The sequence below is a fragment of the Lepidochelys olivacea genome (assembly GCF_965140295.1).
Source record: "Lepidochelys olivacea isolate rLepOli2 genome assembly, chromosome: 8".
Lineage (NCBI taxonomy): Eukaryota > Metazoa > Chordata > Testudines > Cheloniidae > Lepidochelys > Lepidochelys olivacea.
Genome location: NC_140418.1, coordinates 59,780,425 through 59,802,632, shown reverse-complemented (window position 1 = coordinate 59,802,632; position 22,208 = coordinate 59,780,425). Strand labels below are relative to the sequence as shown.

Below are 22,208 nucleotides of genomic sequence, written 5' to 3'. Positions count from 1 at the left end.
GCAATTAGAGTTGGACTGCTCTGAATATTAAAAATGTGGATGTGTGTGCTGTGAATACTAGACATCAAATGTAAATCAAATCACACTGTTTCCATTGCATCTTGAGATGCCTTGCTATGAAATTAAAATCACTATAATTATGAAAAAAAGATTAAAGGGCCCGATCTGAAGCCCCGTGAAATCAATGGAAGTATTTCCATTAATTATATTGGGTTTTGGATCAGGCTCTAAACAAAACCTTCTTGAACAGTAATCTTCTGCAAAATCAGCCGACCCCTCCCCCCTTATCCTTTATCAACAAGATGACTTCAGAACAGTTCTGGCTAGGACATCATTAGACTGGCATAAAACCTATAGAGAAAAACAGAAAGGCATTAGCATATCAACACGTCTTTATCTAAAAAGTATCCTTCAGAGCTTGCCAATGTTCTTAATAATAAACTCACACACAAAGATAGTGCTGCACGTGCACAACCTGGCACTGTTGATTTACCCTATCCATACAACTTCATCTCACTGACTTTCTCTTGTGTTTTCCTGGGGATTTTGTCCTTTTCAGAAAATGGACAATGTCCTTATTGAATATCTTGAATCCACAAGTCTATTTGATAGTCACTGCGGGTTTTATGCACAACAATCTTTGTTAAGGAGAACACTGATCTTTACATAAACAAAGTGACCTTTCCTCTCACTAGCATTGGGGGGGTGGGGGGCGGAGGGAAAGCAAGGGGAAAGGAAGGAGGGGCGAGTCCTGTACTACTTTGACACTCGGGAATCACTGATGCTCTTATAAAAAGACTGATGGAAATGGAATATAAAAAAAGGTGTTGACCAGTTTACACACACACATCACAGTCGAGTACATATAAATGACTGTGAGAAAGCCAAACTGAGGGGTCAATGAAATCATCAGAAAAAAAAAATCTTACTGAAAAGCCGACATCGTCTAATACATACAATACAGCATAGTGCCTTGTATACTGCGTAATCCCTACAATACAACAAAGTGCAATGTGTATGCGGGTTAACATATACAGTCATGTTGCGTATTGATGGGGCTCACTGATCACTGGAAGCATGGTAGAACATGGCCAAGCTATGTTACGCTTGTAAAAATTCAAAGATTGCACAGTTTCTTGCTGGCTCTGCAGGCTATTCATGTCGACATATTAAGGCAGGCAATCAGGAATTAGCTTTCATTTAATTAATGTCAAATTGTCAACTTCAATATATGTCTATATACTGAGAGGGACAGTGAGGATATGGAGAAGGGGGAGCCCTGTGATTGCTTGCCCCCGCCCCACACACACACCTTGAAATTCACTACACACTCAAGAGCCACTGTTATAGAAAAGAGAAAAGGAAATTTTCCACTAACCCAGGTCCTGATTTACATGCAGAGAGCAAGCGAATGAATAGCGGCGAGAAGCGGTGCGCGTCTTTAGCCACAGCAGCAAATAAGATTACTTACTTACCAGGGACGCTTTGCACCGGGGGCAATGTTTATTCCCTCGATCACCCACCTCAAGGAAATCAATCTCCTGCATTGTCCCCTCCCTCTCGCCCAAGGAGAGAGAACAAGATAGAGAGCGAGAGGGGAAAGATAGGAGAGAGGGCAAACGGCTACCTGGGAGCTCATTGTCTAATGTCCCTGTGGGTGGATAAACCTGGAAGCACAAAACCAGGCACCTGGGATCAGCAGACGCTCAGCTGGGAAGAGAGGCTGCTCCTTGAGGAGGAGGAGGACCCTTAGGGAAGAAGCCTGACTTAGAACAAGAGGGTCTCAGCTAAAAGGCTTGGTTAAAAAGTAGCCGTAGGGAATAGGGGGGGGGGTAATCTTACCCGATCCATACTGTAGCTATCGTGTGTTCAACTGCAGCCTGCGCGGCACGAGGATACAGGAACGGCACAGTCACGCCGGGGACAGCCGCAGCAGGGCCATTTCCCACCGCCTTTGCCGAACGCGAAAACCAAACACAGAACATAGCCCCCGCCCCCGTCCACTCCCAGCCCCCCCGGCCCGGGGACCCGGCGGAATCAAGCCCATCGCCTTGCGCGGGGGATTCACACTCTCACTGGGGGAGCTGGAGCCGCTGCCGGGGCGCCTAGTCACTTTCCCTTTCTCCAAAAGCGCCGCGCTCCCCGCGCAGCTGCTTTCTGCTCCGTCTTCCCTGTAGCATCTTCTACGCTACGCTTGTTCCTCGAGCAAATCACGGTAGATTGAGTCAATGGTTTGGTGTGGTTAGTTCCCTCCGCGCGCTTCCACACACACACACACACCCCATGGTGTTTGCTCGCGGGGGTTCAGAGGAAAGCCGAGGGAAAGGCACTGACTTACCATTCAACTCTTAATAATCATGAACCACAGCCCAGGGTATCTCTAGAGAAGTACAGAGCAGTGCAGTATCTCCGAGGTTGCCCCCTCTTGAATTCTCATTGGATCCTCCCCAGCTCCCTAAATCATCCCCGCTGCTATATCTATCAGGATGACTACAGCCACGCTCACCAGTATCTCATTGTCTCCACCACATCCCTGTACTTCTCTGTGCAGATTTCTCTGTGCTCCTTCCTCTCGAGCTGGGTTGGCAGAGCCTCTCGCCTTTTTTAACCTCTAGGAAGTCTCACGGTTTATTATTATTATTTCTCTCTTTTGCCTGAGGATCGTCACAGAGCCCACTCCCCTCCCCACACCGTGTCTTCACATATTTGTTTCTTTTTTCTGTTTGTTTCGTTGGGGGCTTGGGTGCTCTCTTTCAATCACTTCTATCCTTCCCCACCTCCCTCACACACACACACACAAAGTGGGTTCTTTTCCTTGGTGCTGTGCCACCAGGAACTGCTGATTATTTCTAAAGGGCCACCACCATGCAGCTCACTTTTTTAGCTTGAAACTGAAGAGCATGGACTGTCTGCTTGGATTCTGGCTACGTTTCGCCCACAATCATCTCGCTTCCTGAAATTTCATCTGGTGAGTAAGTTTATTTCCCGCGCATGCCGTTTTTAACAAATTTGACACTAATCTGGAGTAATGTTTAGGTCTCGCCATGCTAATGCTCTATCCCTTTACTTTCCGAAGTCGAAGAATTACCAAGCATCAGCCCTACTTGACCACATCCATTAATGTTACTCACAGCCAGAGGCAGTAAGTTATAACCTGCACCACGATTACACTACATTCCGCTGCTTATTCATCATATTTTATTAATGTTTGATCAGACAATGTACCTGCTACCTACATCCCTTGCTTCCTTAACCCATTCCTCAACCCCACACATATACACCGGCCCTCGTATGTATTTTGAAAGGACGCATTATTTCTATTCAATATAGGAGAATGGGTCCCATGAGAATAGTTGGGGGGTTGAAGGGAGCTGTGTCTGAGAAAGTTCATTCCTTTTGCTGATCCCCACAGAAGAAGGTTGTTCAGGTTGGTTAGGCTTTTGCTGTATTTTCAGTCAATTCAATCAAAGAGAAAGGGAAGGGAGAGATTCTCAGACCTGATCAAGTATACTCGTTGGAGCTGCACGGAAGGTCTTGAAGTTGAAGGTGATGTCTGGAATTTGGGTTTACGGAAAGGAGGCGTAGTTTGAGCATGCTGTGGACACCTCTCTTTCCCTTCATGACAGAGGAAGGGAATCCTGTGGAATTATAACAATCCTGGCATAATTCGAATCCTGGCATAAAGCGAATTTGCTCTCATCTCCTTCCTGCACATCCATTTCTGATCGCACCTTCTGATTCCACCCCTGCGCCCCCATATCTGTATTTTACTACAGTGCAGACAGCAGCTCAGGAGCCTGCTGTGTTCTCAATAAAACGCACGCACATTTACATGGAGCCCATCTTTTGATCAACTGAGGACTTTAGGTTTCCTTGAAAAAAACCGCAATTAGTATAGAAATAAAAAATGTCGGGTGTCTTCATGGAGCCATTTAGAGCAACGTCTTTTAACGTTCATATTTCTTTAATTAGAGCTCTTTCCACATTCAATAGTAGAAGATGGGGAGGGAAATACCTTCAACAGTGAGTTATTGGTTTAGTTCCAATACTGTCGAGGTGATTTGGCTTGAGCTGGGTATGGTAAGTAATATGATCATGTCTATCACATTACATACATGGATCACGGAAGGAACTCAGTTTGTGGTCTTAATAGGCAGATGGGCCAGTGAGAGAGAATGAGGATTTGATTGACTGTATTGGCTGGTGGATGGGAGAGGAGAGAAAAAGATCAGTGTTCTCTCAGTACCTGCTCCTGTCCCCGAGAGTCCCCCTTCCTTCTCCTTCAAGTGCTGGATTATCTGGGGAGGGAGGAGTTAAAAAGCCCTTCAGCCCTGGGATCCAGTTGAGAAAGTCCATTTCCCTTTCAACTCCTTTCCTCGGAGCTGAGCATGGAACCCCTACGCCTGGTCACCTTGCTATAGCTGTGTGTGACTTTCCGCTTCAGTCTTCCCTCCAGGGGAACCTATCGGGAGCACCATTATTGACCGTTCTCCTTCACCCATTCAGCCAGGGTTTGTGTAATTAATCAAATCTAGTAGGGGCTAGTGAATTGCGCTTCCTCTGCTGCTGCTGGGAAGGATCCTCCACTACCAAACGGGTCAGGGGAAAGAAACTTTCAGTGCAGTCAGATCCTTTTCCCCACCTCAGATGTAGCCGAATGTCTAGGTAAGTGCATGTCAGAGGCTCTGCCTAATTGTTGTTCTTAATTGTATTATTATTCTTAATTACAAAAACCCGAACAGTAAGGTGCACATTGAGGAGAGGGGATTTCATCTGTGCATCATCTACAAGCTGTTAAATGTTTGTACTCTGGAAAGGCGATTTATATTGCTATTTCCCAGGTTGAATGGCACCTTCTATGCCCTCGGAGGGGGTTGGGCACTGGTTAAGGTATAGCATTAGGGAAGCTGACTTGGTTAGATCACGTTCAGTTGATGGATGGTGTGAATGCATCGGAAATAAGAACTGACATAGGTTGGCCCGTGTGGCTTTTCGTACTTTACTGGAGGAATAAAAAGATCCTTTGCATACAAACACCAAATAAATCAATGCAATTAATGTAGTCTAAATGGGCATTTGCAGCCAGCAAGCATGAGGCATACTTAATAGAGAAGGTTCCCATTAGCCTTAATGTTTCATTTCCAGCGTTCAACAGTTCTAACCAGAGGAAACCCGCTGCTCACCACACCGTCAGGATAGATGACTCAGAAAATCTGTATCCTCATTCAACAGCCTGAAACTCCCTCCCCCGTCTGGTTTTGTTTTAAAGTCGTGGTAGTGCGTAAATAAAATTAACTCCCTTAGGGGGAGAGACCTGCAATATCCAGCGTGGTTTCCTTTAAGTTTGTATAATAGCCTTCCTAAATTGCCTTCACTGACAAAGATCACCAGCACCATCATCAATCATCAACATCATCATCGTCTCCCCCCCAGTAGCTTCATGGATCCTGTTCCAAATCTTAAAATGATTTTGAATCTTTCCATTGTGAGTGATAGAAACTAAGGTAGAGGGGTCTTTAGGGGGAGTTAGTTGCCTGTCTCCTTTATAACGCACTTCACAAGCAAGTAGGTCTGGTCATTAGTCTGCTGTTTGAATTCGACTCAACTCTTGAAAGTTTCGCTTTTCTTTTGGGCGGTGGCAGTTGGGGGAGGAGGAAAGGGCTGAGCCCTGGTAGTGTCTGTCCTTCACCGGCAGAGGGCGGGGTTCCCAGAGTGGAGTGAGTGAGTTACTTTTGCAGCCAGGCGGTGGCAGACTCTTGTAGTCTCTGGCAGCTGGAGTTCTCTTTCTCGGAGTCTCTCACCTTAGAGGTCACTTTGCTTTGCATCAGATTGAGGAGCACAAAGTGACCTGCCCCTGCACCATCTCGCATCCCCCACCCCAACAAAAAGCCTGTCTGAGAATTATCCAGGAGATTTGTTGCCTGCTATCTCCCCCCAGAAGATGAGATGCATGCATTTGTGTAAGCTTGCCAAATCTATGTGCACCCGGGGTGACCAGAAAGAGTTAATAAAGAGTGCAGGCTGCTCCCAGCATGAATCCTATGTGTACCTCATAGCTATGCTAGCCAATCATAGGCAACAGAGGTATGAACTATAGGATGGTGTAAAAGCCAAGGTAAAGAAATTTGGGTGTAAATTGTCACAGCATATTGGAGTACAGGAGTCTGGGCTGTCTTGGCTACTGCTGTCTGTGCACTTACAGACCATCATGCATTTTAGCAGGTAAGGGTTTTGTTACCAGCAATCTATACTGTGTCTTATTTCTGCATTCATGTGCATTTTCTGTGTACATTTCATTAAGTGTTTAATTGCATCCTGCCCTGAATTACTCTTTCACAAACTATTCCATACCATTTCGTTTTGGTTGATTGCACCATAGAATTGTTACTTTTCTGAAAGGGGGATTGGGGAAAACTGTAACATGATATCATTTAGTGTGGGTGAGGCGTTTCTTAAGGCTGTTTTAGTTTTAAATGTTAATGATTTCCTTTAGAGAAGAAGTAAGCATATGGAAAGTGTATTTGTGCACTACAGTAATTCATGACTGGCATACAAATATAATGCATGTGCTGAGTGAAAAATGTTCTCTGTATAATATTGATATCTGCCACAGATCCCCACCAAATAAAGGCCACTTTGAGACAGACTTATAATAAAACAAACCTTTTGTGCACTTTCAGTTAATTAGGGACACAGCTGTTTAGCTGGCTCACAAGTCTGAGAGAAGAAACCATAATATATTATTTGCTAGAAACTGTCATGTCTAACTCTTCTTTTAAATGTCGCACAAGAGAAGGGTTTTTTTTAAACAAACAAAATATCTGTTTTTTTTAAAAAGAGTGTAACTGGCACACTAAGCATATGTGGATAAATGTACGTTGACAGTATAAAGAGTAACTTCAACATCACAGGCTGTATAGATATTGGAGTTTAGGTAGTGCTGTCAATGCTCAAACTTCGAAGTGTAGCACACTCCTATTATTAAAAAGAATTAGATCTGGTAGCATAGCTGTATGGTATGATATGAAGAGACCTTGCTTTGAAAATAGAAATGTTTAAATTGTAGTGGAGGAAGCAGTCATCAGACTCTGTTGCATTGCTCTCTGTTTCAGAGATATCACAATTTCATGTACAGACGAGATGAAAAAAATCTTGCCCTGAATAATTTTCTCTTTAAATCTTGTATATAAGTTTAGGGGGAAAATATTCAATGTTATTTCCTGTAGCCTTACAACCACCTGCACTGAGAAGAGGTAAACCCTACAACATAAATTTATCAATACAGTTTCTGCATTTGGAGTGTTCACTCATGAAATGTTGAAGGATTGAGAATGAACATGTTAACTAGCAAACATGCAAACCAGCAGCTGAACATTTTACAGATCTCACGGCAAAAGTCAGCATTTGTACAACTAACAAACAATCGCAACAACTTGAGAATCTTCGAGCAATATAATCACTGTCTATTCCTCCCTTATTCTTTCTATTACTGAGTGTCTGAGTTCTATTGTGAAGAATTAATTACACTAGTTCACTAGTTGTTCATGCCAACCTGTGTTTGAGAAGTTTTTTGTTTCTAATTTATATAAATGGTAGTGACTTTCCACTGCTCTCAAAATACGGGAGATACATGTTGACTTATGGGACTAAAATAGTTGATTTTATTTGGATTAGTTTGAAATCAGGTTTTCCTATTTGACTTTGATCAATCTAGAAAACATCTAATTTTTTAAATTCAATGGAAAGAAGTAATGTCCATCTAAAAGTGATACAAGCTTGTTTTCCTTCACCAGTAGCTTTCGCAAATCTAAATGGAAAATTGGGAGAAGATCAAGAATACTATCAATTTATCAGAAATATTTTAGTTCTCATTTAGCATACAAAAAGGTGGGAATTTCTAAATTGTTGTTTCTGGAAATATTCAATATTTATCAACTGTCATATGTAACCTGTGAACCCCTCTTTCTATTCCCCCAAAAGACTACTCTTTTTACATATCAGAGATAGGCACTGATTTTTCAAAACATTGGTAACGTCTTTTGGGAGTGAAATCACCAGAAGTACAATTTGACAGATGTTTCTGAAATATGCTTTCAGGAAGCTCATGTTAAGAAAGGCTAGCCCATGTGATTCTTAACATGGGTAACTTCATTTTATGAGACTGACATTTCACCCCTTCCTAATTCCAAACGTTACTATTGATGTGAAATTTTCAACAACAATCCTCCTTTAGAATTTATTGTCTTATTTAGTATGTCTGCTCCTCATGAAAGGCCTGGTGTTGCATCATTAAAAATTATGGGAGTTTTGTTATTGACTTCACTGAGGGCAGGATCAATCACCAAGAGTATAATTTGGAATAAGAAGTGGATTTTAATATTAAAAAAAACCCAACCCTCTGGGGACACTATTATATTACATGTTGCATACACACTAGTACCAGAGGACTTCATTGGAATGAATACTATTAAAAGAGACTAGAAGTGAAGTGTTATGGAACTGGTCTTATTGTTTTATGTCATACTGTTCAAATGATGTGTGATATATTATCGTACTTTCACATATAGCAAAAATGTATTAAGAGCCTCATTTTCAAAAGTGCACACCTCCCACTGAGCTGCAGGTGCCCTCTGAATATCAGGGCATTACATTGTAAGGCACATTGAAATTAGTGTCAATAATAAAGTTTTCTAGCCTTGAAATTAATTTAAATAGCCAGGTAGATATTGTTCTCCATGCACTGGGCTATATTATGGCATGAATTTTAAGCAGAACCCCCACTGAAGTGATTGGGGAGTTGTACTTAAATCCAGTGGTATCATATAGTCTATTATCAGAAATAACCAAGGACATTCACCAGAATGTTGAGGCTTTATGAGTTTAACTAATGCACTTTTCACAAAGACCATAGATTTTTTCCCCCTATCTTTAAAGGAAAATTGACCAGGTTATATATATACTGTTAGCTCAATTAAGATTATTAAACCATAGTGGTTTCTCTTATAACGAGGTGAGATCCCATGGCTTTTCAGTCAGGTACCTTTGCTGAAGCAGTCACATTAATGGTGATTAGAAAATGCTGCACATTTGCAGTAACACCTTCATTGCCAGACTTACCAGCCACTTGGTTAATGAGAGAAGCAGTTTTGTGACATCATTAATATTTTTACAATAGTTATTGTTTTAGTGAACAAAAGTCTTAAATCCAGCACTATTTATATTATTATTTAATCATTTTAAGTTCATATTATTCATAATTAAAAAGAACTATTGTAAGTCATATTAACTGAGGCTAATTTATATCCCTTTCTTTAAAACCAGCACTCACACAGCTATATTTACTAATTACACCCAGTACACTGAGCTTGACTGACTGCTAGTAAAGATCGTCTCTAAATTCAAACAAGGGAATATTAAAGTGATTCCATTTTTAACATTAGCCAAGTTTTCCATTGCAAATCTCTGTTTTTAAGGCGCTTTAAACTCAGATATAAAATATATACAATCGGTGCTGAATCCTGGTATTACCATTTGAGGTGTCAAGCTGGGAGTGAATGTTTTTTTTCAAATAAAGTATGATCAGTAGTCACTAGCTCAATACTGAGAGTGCATCCTTTTCTCAGTGGGAGACGTAGATGCTCAGCACTTCCTAGGATCAGATCTTACTCCTTAAATCTGTGCTGAGACTTCTAACAAGGATGCCAGTTAGTGTCAATTGCATCATTGTTAGTATGATTAGAGAGGAAGACCTGTTCATTAGGGAATGGACTAAGACCACCAACTTTTTCACATACAGTCATTGGATGGTAATTACTTTTATCACTGTTGACCTGGGATATGAATTTGAACCACCAGTGGCTTAAAAAGACAGAGGTTTTGTATCTCATTAGCTACTCCCCGAGCCATCTAATTACATATATTTTAACAGTTTCCCTCACATTAACTTGAGAGGCAGAAATGGTTCTTTTCATTTATATAGTTATTGATAGGTCCGATAAACTTCTGTAAGCAGGTTTTCTTGATTAGGCAAAGTCCTTGGAAAAAATCTCCCTAATTTATTACAGTGTTTCAAATAAATAAATAAAAAATGGTGATAGTTTATAATTAAGAAAACCCCACAAACAATGGGTAACATTTTGTTACCTAAACTATAAGTCCTTGTATCTTCTTTTTTTATTAGAAAGATTAGAGCTGAAATGTCAGCTTTCAAGTATTAACCGTAAACATCTTTCCATTGGTACTTCTAAATAAAATTGTTTGTTATTTTTACTAGTTGCATTATATTATGGTTGGTAATATTGCTGAACTACAAACTGTTTTAGAACCAACTTATAGATACACTATGCAGTTTAAATCCCATCCTTTCTGCCGCTACAGAAAAGATTCTCTAATAAGTCAAAATTGTTCAAATACACCAGAAAATACAACATTTTTCCCAGATGAACATGTTTTAGGAACAAGACTGATTAGAAGCCTAGAATAATACACACACACACACACACACACACACAGAGTAGACTGCCCAATCCGCATGACATAATTATTACTTCCAATCAAGCATTGTGTATCATCATCCTGAGATGCAGTTAAATCCAGCTGACTTGCTGAGATTTGAATCTTTGCTCAGTCAGCCATAAAGTTCCTGTGCTTAGACCCATAAATTAATAACTATAATGTGAACATTTAAGAGCATCTGGACATTACCCATATACTAGCTACAGGATTATAAAAACCACCTCCTTCCAGCTAGATAGTGTCAATAGTCCTGGAAAAGGAATACAAACAGTTCTGGAAAGTAGAACAAACTTTGCAGATTACAAGTACCTGTATAACAACACCTCGCTGTGATATAGTAGTTTTCACCCAAAGTACTTTACAAAGGAACTGAGTTTCACCGTTTTCTAGATGGAGAAACTGAGGCACAGGAGGTTAAAGTGACTTGCCCAAGATCATCAAACAGGCACAACCAGGCATAGAACCAGGGGGCTAGAGTTGTTAGCTTCCACTTTAGGCACCAAAGTCCCAGATAAAGGCGGTACCGCTCCTAAGCCCTGCTCAGCTGGTGCCAAACTCTGTAGGTAATTAAACTAAGTTGTTTGTGAAGTTTTCACAGTAAAAGTTCCCTATGTGCCAATGTTCCTGCCTCACTCTAGGAATCTGTCTCTTGCCTAAGACCCAGTGGATTCATGAATCAGGGGAAGACAGGAGTTCCTCTATCTACCTCACCTTCAGGGCCCAATCCACAGGTTCCTTTGTGAACGTAGTCCATGAGCTATGTACAAGCTGTCCTTTAAGTGTGAGGACTGGCTAGGAATAATGTGATGCTGTTCATGAAGCAGCAGCAGAAATTTGGCCCTCTGCTTAAGTGATATATGAACTGTGTGGACAAATTTTCTGCAGGTATAAATGGGTACAACTACACTGACTTGCATGGAGTTTTACTCATTTACCCCAGCAGACAACTGGACCCATAGCCTGTACAGTCAAGTATTAAATCTGTTATGGACTTTGGAGCCCATTTGGATGAAAGGCACTATAGAAATGGAACATATGATCTTTACTATTCTGTTTGATACTGCCATCTTTTAAAGTTTTGTTTTTCATTTGTTTATAAAATAACAGACTTTTTAAAAAATATATAACGTAATTGGAGTGGGGGGAAATGTGGTGAAAGAAAAATGAGACATCACTGAGACCTGCACTGCTGTAGAGGACTTCCGGCTGACTATGAATCCTAATTGGAAAAACAGGGTTTGACCTGCCTCACATGAAAATGAAATCCAGCCAGACTGAAAGTTTGTACAGGAAACTTCTAGAGCAGGTGACATCTCTATGAAAGTACAGGATGATGTCCATTTCCCAAGTCAAGTCACAAGAATCTCCCAAGCAGAGGATCAAACCGAACAACTCCAAAAATAAATAGACAATAATAATAATAATAAAATAATAAATTTAATAAAGAGCTACCTACAAGATATATTTGGGGCACCATTAGAAACAAGGGGACCAGGATAATGGGAGTAAGTGCAATAACATTTGAGAAGATGGACAACAGGAAGAAATTGAAGCCACTGAGCCTTTGGGACTTCAATATCAGGCAGCCACCCTTAAAGCTTCAATTCAAAACTGATCTTATTACAATTGATAGAGTGCTCTGCTCACTTGGCCCTCTTCCTAAAGCCAGAGAACACCCATATGTCATTATTTTCACTCTCCATTACTTTGGGAAGAATATTAGCATTTTAGCAGCTACCAGAAAACTTCTATTTTATCTGAAGTGCAGAAGGTTTCCTCCCTGCCTCAGGATTTGACTCAGAACCTCCAGAGACAGGAACTATAAATAGAGAGAAATGGTTCCTGGGGGAATAGGGCGAACAGCATCATCATCATCATATGTTGCACTTTTATGTGGCCTCTTTCATCTAATGATCTGAAAACACTTTACAGGCATTAATTAATTAAGCCTCACAACGCTCCTGTGAGGAAAGTGTTATCATGATTTTATGTATGGAAAGCTGAGATAAAGAAAGGTTAAAGGAATTGTCTAAAATTCCCGTGAACTGGGCTCTAATCCAGTAGCCTCTTGCTGCAACCACTTTCCTTCCCCTAGTTGGTACCTAGTTATGCTTGGAAAGCTGTTGGTCACCAAAGGTTTTTGCTTTAGGGCTTGATCCAACCTCTATTGCAGTTAATGGGAGCCTTTCCTTTGATTGCAGTGGGATTTAGAGTGGGCCTTCAGAGTAGAAGGGGTGGAGCTAACAGTTTATATATCTGATCTCCACTTTAAGATGACAGGAATACTTCCTTAAGTTGAAATTGAGCATTCAGTTTAGAAACCAACCTGGGTTGAGCAGATGGATGGGAATAAATAGACCAGAGCTGTTTTGTTATTTGGTGGTGTGGCTTCTTACATATGCTCATGCTTATGTTTGTATATGTGTGTTTCTCACAGATATGTGATACTCAGTAGGCATGCTGGGCCAGAAAAGTCTGGCCGGGACAGATTATGAATGAGGTGGATATTAGTTCTCTTTGATTTCTGTGCTCTTCTGCAGTGGACAATATTGTTCTTGTCTAGTTTTTAGAAGCTTCCAGCTAGCTAAAACTTCCCTGAGTCTGATTTTAAAATAGGTGTCCTACAAAACAAATGAGTGAAAACATCTGTCTACCAATGGAATTTTCTATAGTGCTCACCCCCATAGTAGCTAAGTGCCAACTATTATAGATTCAGGGTTAACTGCACTTCTCTCTCCCCCGCTTAGCCTCCCCCCTCCCTTTGGACGGAAGGCCTGTCCATTTGCTGGATCAGAAAGAAAAACTCTGTATCAGTTCAAGCTCACCTTTTTATGCCAAAAATCCTTTTGTTGAGTCTCTGGAAAACCCAGCCTGAACCAGTATATGTAAACACCCCAGGAGATGGTGCTTCTTTGCGGTTGTTTACAATCCCAGGTGTAATCACTACTGTCATAAAGTAGAAACAATCCTACATAACCCATTTATAAATTTAATACAGTGATCCCCTAAGATACTGCATGGGGTTGCAATATCTGTCACACTAACATTGGCTACATATAAGTCTGCATTTGATGCCTTTGGTTGAGTGTGCCTTTTGATCTGATGAAATACTGGGCCTGCTGCTGCTGTCCCTGTAGGATACGTTCCTAGCATTCTCTTTTCGCAAGAGAGTTGGTGCCATTTCTATTATAAATACCCCAATATCATTTGAAGTTTTAATTAAAGTGTGTGGGCCAGATTGTAAGTGTCCTTGTGTAGGTGCACAGAGAGTTGCCATAAAGCATTTTCCTCTGCCCTTCTCCAGTTGCACAAAGATCTCCGCAGTAGCACTCCTTGTGTTTAGGCAGGAACTGCTCACCACTAATTCCCATCTTGGGACATAACCCCACCTTCTTTGCACCAGCCTGCAGAGTCAGGCTGGTGCACCACCAGGAGCAATCTTCCTGATTTTAAGGTGTGGCGCTTCCCAGCCCTGTTCACATGGAGAAGCCTGAGGAGAGAGCTTGTGACTGCCTGTGTCAGAATCTTTGTTGGTTGAGCTCTTCTGACAGCATGACTGTACACTGCATACTATGTGGGGCCGTGGCATAAATAGCAGGATCTAGCCCTTTGCAAGTTTTTCTACAAGAGAGTAGGGTGAGAAGGATTTTACATTAGGGACCAAGCACCAAACTCTGGATGTAATTTCATATGTCCCACAATGCCTAGTGTACATACACAGAGTTGAGATGGCAATTTCTGTGGATCCAGTAAATCCACTCCACCTGCATTTGATATCAAAACCTTTTCTCTCCACGCAAAGGGGTCAGTAACTTCAGAAAAAGGTTCTCACATCGCTTAAACACCCGAGGCGTAAAGAATTGCCTTTCTACAAGCAACCTCACCGGTGCCCTTGTGAGCATGGAAAGCGAAATAGAGATTTAATCGGGCATGCCTTTTATGCCTCTTGGAATTTGTGTAAATACAGATCCATAGGGCTTTCCGACTTGCAGCATGCTGTATGGCTCTAGAGTTGATAGTAAGGTATATGCTGGCTCAGTTTCAACACAACACTGGCAAATACAACAAAAAGACTTTTGGTTAGTATACACATTCCCTTTAATATAGACATATAGTTTTCCCATAATTTAACTGTGTTCTATCTACCAGATGCTTAGATAGTCATTACTGTAGTATTTAAGAGCCTCACATCAATAATGGATTTTATTCTCCAACATCTGTATGAGGTAGGAAAGTATTATTTCTAATGTAAAGATTAAGACCTGAGGCACTGGGTTGAATACGTGCATTTTCCTGTTTATCATAGATACCTAATCAGCTGCTATTTCTGTAGTCTCAGAGCTTCACAACACCCCTGCAAGATGGAGAAATGTTATTGTCCCCATTTTACAGGTGGGGAACTAAGGCACAGACAGACTCACTTGAGGTCACAGAGGAAGTCTGTGGCAGAACAGGGATTTGAATGCAGCCCCAGGTTATTACCCTACCCAGTGGATCATTCTTCCTGCCCTAACTGCTCAGGATTCTCTCAGCACAAGAGAAATGCCTGTCAATTCCATCTACTCTGGACAGATTAGGTGGATTAGATTTTTCCAGCCCACACTTTTCTAAGGCTGATTTACCAACTGAGGACTGTTTCCCTATCTGGGAGACACAAAACACAGGAAGAAACAATCTTGGGCCACCACCAAGTCTCACTCTTCCCATTCACTTCCAGCATCTCTTCTTTATTTGGAATATTAACATACAGGAAAGATCAAGCAGGAAACTGATTCCTTTGAGACTATACACGCCACAGAGCAAGAGCCTCCTCCACTAAGATGGGAAAATAACTAAAACTGTAATTTGGGGACCCTGCATCACATCATCAGCTAAAATACATAAAGACCAATGAGCACAAGAGGATGAACGTAGATTAAGAATACGGAAAGAGTATGAAGGTGCTTGTGATTTGGGTTCTACCTTACACATTAAGATGTAGGTGGCAAAAGATAAATTAGCTCCTTTACAAATATGATGGATTAAGAGAAAATCAAGTTTGATATACCTGACAGGTATTATATAAGGAGAAGCTAAAGTGATTGGCACTGGTGGTACACAGGTACAATAAAAACACACAGATGTATTCTATTAAGCACTCACAGGGATCCTTTGGAGTTAATTCTCTATAGGGATAGAAACACTACATATTTTAAACCACAGTAATGCAAGCTAAGAATGTGATCAAGATAATGAAATCTTACAATCCAGACAAACCAGATGATAGCTGCAGCAGTCAGGGTTGTCCCCTGACGGTTTAGATATTGCTCACTGCTAGAGGCAATGAACGATGGCTAATAGAACAATGGGATCACCTGGTACAGAAAACCCAAAGTTCCTATCAACTCATGTTCTCTGACCTCCCGGGTCATAATTTAAAGGGGCCCTAACCTGTTTAGATTTGGCTTTTATAGTGAAGACAAAGGGAGGATATTGGTCCATTAAAAAGGTGCTATAAAAGAAAACACATTAGCTATGAAGAGCATATAATCAGGTAGGGCATCAGGACCTGGAGGCAGCCCGTGCTATTTTAGAGCCTGCAGTATAAAGCTTTTGCAAAATCTGTCTGGTCTGAAAAGTTTAACCATATTCATTCTTCTGAAACGCTCCCTCTACTATGGTCAGACACAGACACAGTGGAAATAATAATAAAAAAGGGCACGGACATCAGAATTCCTAAGAGATATCTGACCATGTCCTGCTATCCTGTGGGTCAAACTACAGGCTAACATAATGCTCAGACTCTGCAGGGTCAAAGTGACTGGAGGGAGGACTTTTCAAAAGTGCTCCCCATTGGCCTACACTCTGCTGCCATGAAAGTCAATGGTAAAACTCCTGATGGCTTCAGTGCTAAATGCTCAGTGCTTTTGAAACACCCAATCAGAAGGTTTAACATGCTAGACAAAAGTCTTTTGACTGCCCAAACCTGCCTGTGGAAAACTTTCTCTGGCAGGCATCCTTCTCAAGCAGTCTCTGTCCCTTTTAGAAACATCACCAAGAATTTATGTTAGGGTCACATGGGTAAGATACATTTTCTTTCTTCATGGGTCATAAGTGGTTTTCCCCACACAAAGTCTGTGTCAATCTCAAGAATCTCATGTAACAGCCGTCCCTAAGACGGATTTATTGTAGCTCTGTCCAAATGAAAGAGAATGATTGGCTGCAGCCAGCCCCAGTAAAAACAATTGTCCACCCTAAGTGCCTCTTACTTCTGGCCCAGACACACTCAGTGTCCTTCAGTCAGGAAAGCTACTCTCTGGAGAGCTTCCCTTTCTTCCTTCCCCCACAGAACCCTATGCTCTGAAATTATAGCCGAGCTTTCAGGTAGTTATCTCCTGCTTCTCCTGGTCCTCATTAACTACTTCTTTGCCCTCCGAGTGCATAGAGTCTATGTACCCCTCTCCAAACTCCTACTCACACAAAGCACAATATCATGCCTTTGACTATATCAAGCATAGGTTCATATTGGGAAAGTGTTTACTTCAAGGATTCACTGCTTTCCTTCAAGCAACAGATAAACATTGAAGTAAATGGCCAAAATTCCCATATTGTTGGATGGTGTATGCTAGGAATGTACCTTGTCCTATTTGTTACTCATTCATTAATGACCCTTCTTCACAATCCATAAAGAATTCTGACCCAATCCATGGTTATAATGCTGCAAGGAAATCTCATAGCTCTCTATTCTTTTTTTAGGCAATAACTAGTTGAACTCATGGCTAGTGTTTTGCTAATGTTGGACAGTGTGGGCCAGATTTTTAAAGATATTTAGGGACCTAAAGATGCAGACATGCACATAGTAGCTTTTAAATCAATGACAGCTAGGCACCTAACTTGCTTAGTTACTTTTGAAAACCCCAGTAGGTGCCTAGGTGCATGTTTAGGTGTTTGAATATCTTTGAAGGTCTGGCCCTGTGTTACTCTTTTAGGGTGACTAGACAGCAAATGTGAAAAATCAGGACGGGGAGTGAGGGGGGAGGGTAATAGGAGCCTATATAAAAAAAAAACCCAAAAATCAGGACTGTCCCTATAAAATCAGGACATCTGGTCACCCTATACTCTCTCAGCTGAAGTGAGCTTTACTGCTTTGTGTGCAATGACTCTTCAGATTGCTTGTTATTAAGAACATAACAGTGGACAAAATTATTGACAATTACCATCGTCCCAAATTTGAAACACATCAAGATCCTGCTCTATTGAAGTCAATGGTAAAAGTCAATGGCAAAGCCAGAGCCCTAGTGTTATGTGCTTTGGTTATCTTTTGGAAAGACTGCACTGTATTTAATGCTTCTTTCCTCAATAGTACAAAAATCCACTTCCAGATTTCAGTTAGTTAGAGATGATCCTGTCTGGTCACTGTTTGAACTGTAAACCTCTTTGGGAGAGGGGCAAGCTATTTTCATTTCATGTGGATAGGTACATATGAGGCCCTGATCTGGGACTGCTGGGTGCTAGTGTAATACAAATACGTGATGATAATATCTGAAATTGAAATCACTGAGACCTTTGGGCAGCCAGTGGGGTTAACACAATACTCATGGATAAGTGCTTCACTCTGACCATCTAATTTCCAAAGGGATAATTAGTTGTTTGTTTACCCATCTGACTGTGAATATTCCTGTTTGCGCTCTCTCTCTCTCTTTTGGTTAGATCTGAAGGAAATAGGATTCCTCTATTACTGGCTACTGAAGCAGAAACTCAAGCTTGGAAACATTACAATTTTCTAATATTTGTGCAGTGATGGAAATTATATTTCCTTCTAAATTACATATTATTTGTCCTTTGAAATGCCACATTTATATAAGTATATATGAGTAGGACTATGTTTTCTTTGCATTTAACCATAGAGGAAACAAAGGGCCAGATCACCTGTACTCCCTCAGCAGAGAAACCTTTTTCTTTTTCCTGCCATTCATTGGGTCCCTCTTTGGCTGCACGGTAGCAACTGCAGTGTAAATGCAAGGGAGAGTTATGACAACTCAAAGCTCTGGGAGTATTAACTCTCTCTCCTGTGTGGGGTTTGGGTGAGTGGGCAGGTGATAGTTCCTCAGATTGCCTGGTCCCCTGTTCCTCCTCCTCTTCCCTTCATGTGAGAGATGACACTGCTTTCTGCTCTGGTGACAGGAGAGCCACATGTGTTGTTTCATGTTTGCATGGGGTGGGAGCCAAGGATGTAGAGGCTGCTGGACAGATATATGAGCTGAAAAGAAAGAGGGGTGGGGGAAAAACATAGTCTATCATTAGATTCCATTTTTCCACAGTTCTAAAAGACATGCTTGTGCAACCTGCTAGGACACTTTGCTTCCACTGTTAAGAACAGCACACAGGAAGCCATTTATGGTTAATAAAAAACAACTTTATTGAACCTATTATGCAAGGCTACTCATCCTTATTCACCAGTAGATGACTATCTATCTATCTATCTATCTACAGACATACCTCTTTTATAGAATACTTTTAACATCACTGCCCACCTGGCCAAGAAGTCAAGGATACCATGTTTCGTTAAGGAAACCATGAATTTTGGCTTAAGGTGACTTTACATTGTTTCTTTCTTGTGAGGATTTAAGTTGGCATAATTTGCTTTTTCTTGAACATGCTGTTTAAGATGTTCCCGCACAAAGCAGCCCACATCTTAATTACATAGCTGAGATAGTTCCATACTTCTTCTGTATACTCTGTCCTGATCACATATGAATTAGCAATTTGTGTTCTGTAAGCAAAAGAGTGCTTTACGAGCCCAAGAAGACACTTCTATTTTGTTCTGTCTGGGGTATTATTCACTTTCCTAGTGGGTTTTCATGATAGTGTGATATAATTATATGAAATCAATACATTAAAAACAAAATGTTCTTCAATTGACAAAGGGGAATACCTATGTTGTTTCTTGTAACTGGAACTAGTAAAGTTTGTGTTAGTGGCAATACCTGTTCTGCACTGGTTGGGGCCAGATTCTCAGCTAGTCTAAACTGGCATAGCTCCATATCCTTCAATTTACACAAGCTGAGTATCTAGTTTTGATAACCCAAGAAGATACTGAGTCAAATTCATCCCCAGGTAACTCCAAGGAGGTCACTTGATTTATACCAGGGAGGAGTTTGGCCTATCATGTTCCTTGAATGATACCTGACTGCAAAAGCTAGAAGAGAGAAGGATGAGAACTTGCATCTGCAAGAGGTGGAAGAATGATCCTTCAGTCATGGATCAAATAATTTTGCAAAAATATCTGTGCTCATTTCAGTCATCTCATTCTGAGGCAGTACTTTTGAGAGGCAATATTTTGATTCATTTGCGTGGTTGCATCTAGTTTAAAATCCACAATCCCTATTTTCCAGCAGAGGTCCCTGTCTTCACATCCCACACCCCAAATCAACAGGAGTTCCACATTAAACTTAATGCCTCATGGAAGACTCTTGTGAAGCTCTCCGGCAGGGATTCAAACTATGGGCTTTGTTTGCTCTATCAGTCCTGTAACAGTCTTTGAACATTGTTTTCTGCGTGTGTTTTATTTCTAACAGCAACATTTCTTTCCCCCTGGTGTCATCCCTTCCCAATAAAGAAAGGGTAACTAAAACAAATGACTATGAGGAATGATGGTCTTGTGGTTAAAGTACTGGATGGGGACTTAGAGATTGGGGTTCACATCACAGTCTCACTGCACAACCTTGGGACAATCACTTAGGCTGAGATTTTCAAAGCTGTCATAGGGAGTCAACTTTTAATGGAAATTATCCCTAAGATTGCTTTAAAAATCATACCCTTAGTCTCTTTATTTTTCAGTTCCTCATCTGTAAAACGTGAGAATAGTCCTCCTTTACCTTTGGAGGATGTTTTGAAGATAAATATGCTAATTATTTGGAGATAGTCAAATACCATATAAGCTTCTAGATAGATGTAACATAAAATTTACACAATTTGTAAATGTACAATTTTAAAAGCATATATAGTATACTTAGTAGTTTCTATGAGACTACAGTGTTTGTAAGGAGCAAACACATATTTAAACTCCTGTTTTAGACTAAAATATAGATATCTTTTTAAAAAGTGGTTTATTTACTTCATAGACTATACCGGGCTCTTCAGTACTGTTATGCAAATCTTTGATTTATGATATTCTGTTGGGTGTAGTGTCATAGCAAGTTATAGTACAGGATCCATAAAGGAACTCAATCAGTCATCATTATAATTTAATGGTCTGAAAGAAGCACCAGAAGAGTAAACTTCTTGTCTTTCATTCTTGCAATTTAAAACATTATTTTTTCATAAAAAGGCAATTTAAAAGGACTCGGTGTCTTAACTGTTAGTGGCAAATTGTCAGGGGAATTTAGCTGTACAAATCAGAGCCCTCCTACTCCCATTTGCTGCTGTCTATGCTGGGATGCTGTCCTAGGCTTCCAGATGAATGGAACATAGCTGCCTATGCAACACAGTTTTGTTCTTCCCTGCTCACTGGGGAGTTTTATGATACTTCAGCTCTGTGGGGATAGGGAGGCCAGGCTTTCTCTGCTGAAATTATTCTTCTTGATAGAACATTGCTATCGTGGCTTCTTTGCTTAGCCTAAATTGGGACTAAGAATTGACAGGAAAACATCTAGTAACCATATATGGCCATAGTAGCTTTTGCAGGATGGGAGGGTCAAGATGCATTGCTATAAACTTTAGTTTTTCAGTGTCACTTCCATTTCCTTGTGATTTGTCATGCACTGCACTGAACATCATGTTCAATAGACTTCAGATTGTGGCAGAGAAAAATCACAAATCTGGGGAGAAAACTGCCATATCTTCGTATTCTGTGCATAAACGTAGACATTCAGCACACACACAGAAATTGGAAGCTTTTGAGTATGTAAACATCCACGTTGTTACCCAGGGTTCTTTCAACCCAAAGCTCTTGGTAACTTTTACTCTGTGCAATGTGGTGTCAGGAAATAAATCAGGGAGACACAGCCCTCCGACCATCAACACAAGAGTGCTTTCACTTAAAGCTAAACTTTACTTAGTGTCAAGCACTTACACGCAACAGTAAAACACCCCCAATCTTTGATAATTGCCAAAGCTGAGTGTGGCTCTCGAGTGGCACAGCGGGGGCCGGTCTGCTGGTGGGGAACACAAGATGCATCCAGAGAGAGAGTTCCCCTACCTCAAACTTTTCCTCCTTATTTATACTTTAGTAATACAATCACGTCACTTAAAGAAAACTTGTTAAGCAAGCAGTTTCAAAGGTCAAGCAATAGGTTTCCTTCTGGTCATCGATTAACCAGGTGTGTTTTTTTCAGAGTTTGCACACCTTGAGGCCCCTAAAATGCATGTATCAGCAATGTCAACACAATTCTTATCAGGAAGGATGCGGGGGGTCAAGCTACCCTTTCTGTGGCACCCAAAACGCCCTCCCCTTCTGCCTTGGTTAAGCTAAGCCTGCTCATGGCCACTTTACGGCCTGCTGACTTGGCTACTTTTAGCAATCAGCAATAGTGGATTCAGGCACTTTACTGGTTTGCCAAAATCTCCCTGTACAACATGAGAAACTAAACGAGCTTCCTGAATTCTAAAGGAAAAAGGATTTATAATGCAGTCTGCATTTGGTGACCACAAATCTTCTGCAGCTGCTTAATTTGAAACATGTGAATAGTCACATTTACTTCAGTGAAATTACT

At 40.9% G+C, this 22,208-nt stretch overlaps 1 protein-coding gene across 4 annotated transcripts in view; it reads left to right on the top strand.

Moving 5' to 3' along the window:
• The first annotated feature begins 2,063 nt into the window (after positions 1 to 2,063).
• Positions 2,064 to 22,208, top strand: part of BRINP3 (BMP/retinoic acid inducible neural specific 3) — a 302,255-nt gene continuing 282,110 nt past the window's right edge. The window contains exon 1 of one of the 4 annotated variants that reach the window (XM_084637560.1): positions 2,064 to 2,968. The gene's annotated coding sequence lies outside the window, so the exon portion shown is untranslated. Of the gene's footprint in view, positions 2,969 to 4,025; positions 4,081 to 4,272; positions 4,666 to 5,857; positions 6,223 to 22,208 lie in introns of those variants that run through there. The other 3 variants (XM_084637563.1, XM_084637562.1, XM_084637561.1) reach the window with 3 other exon arrangements.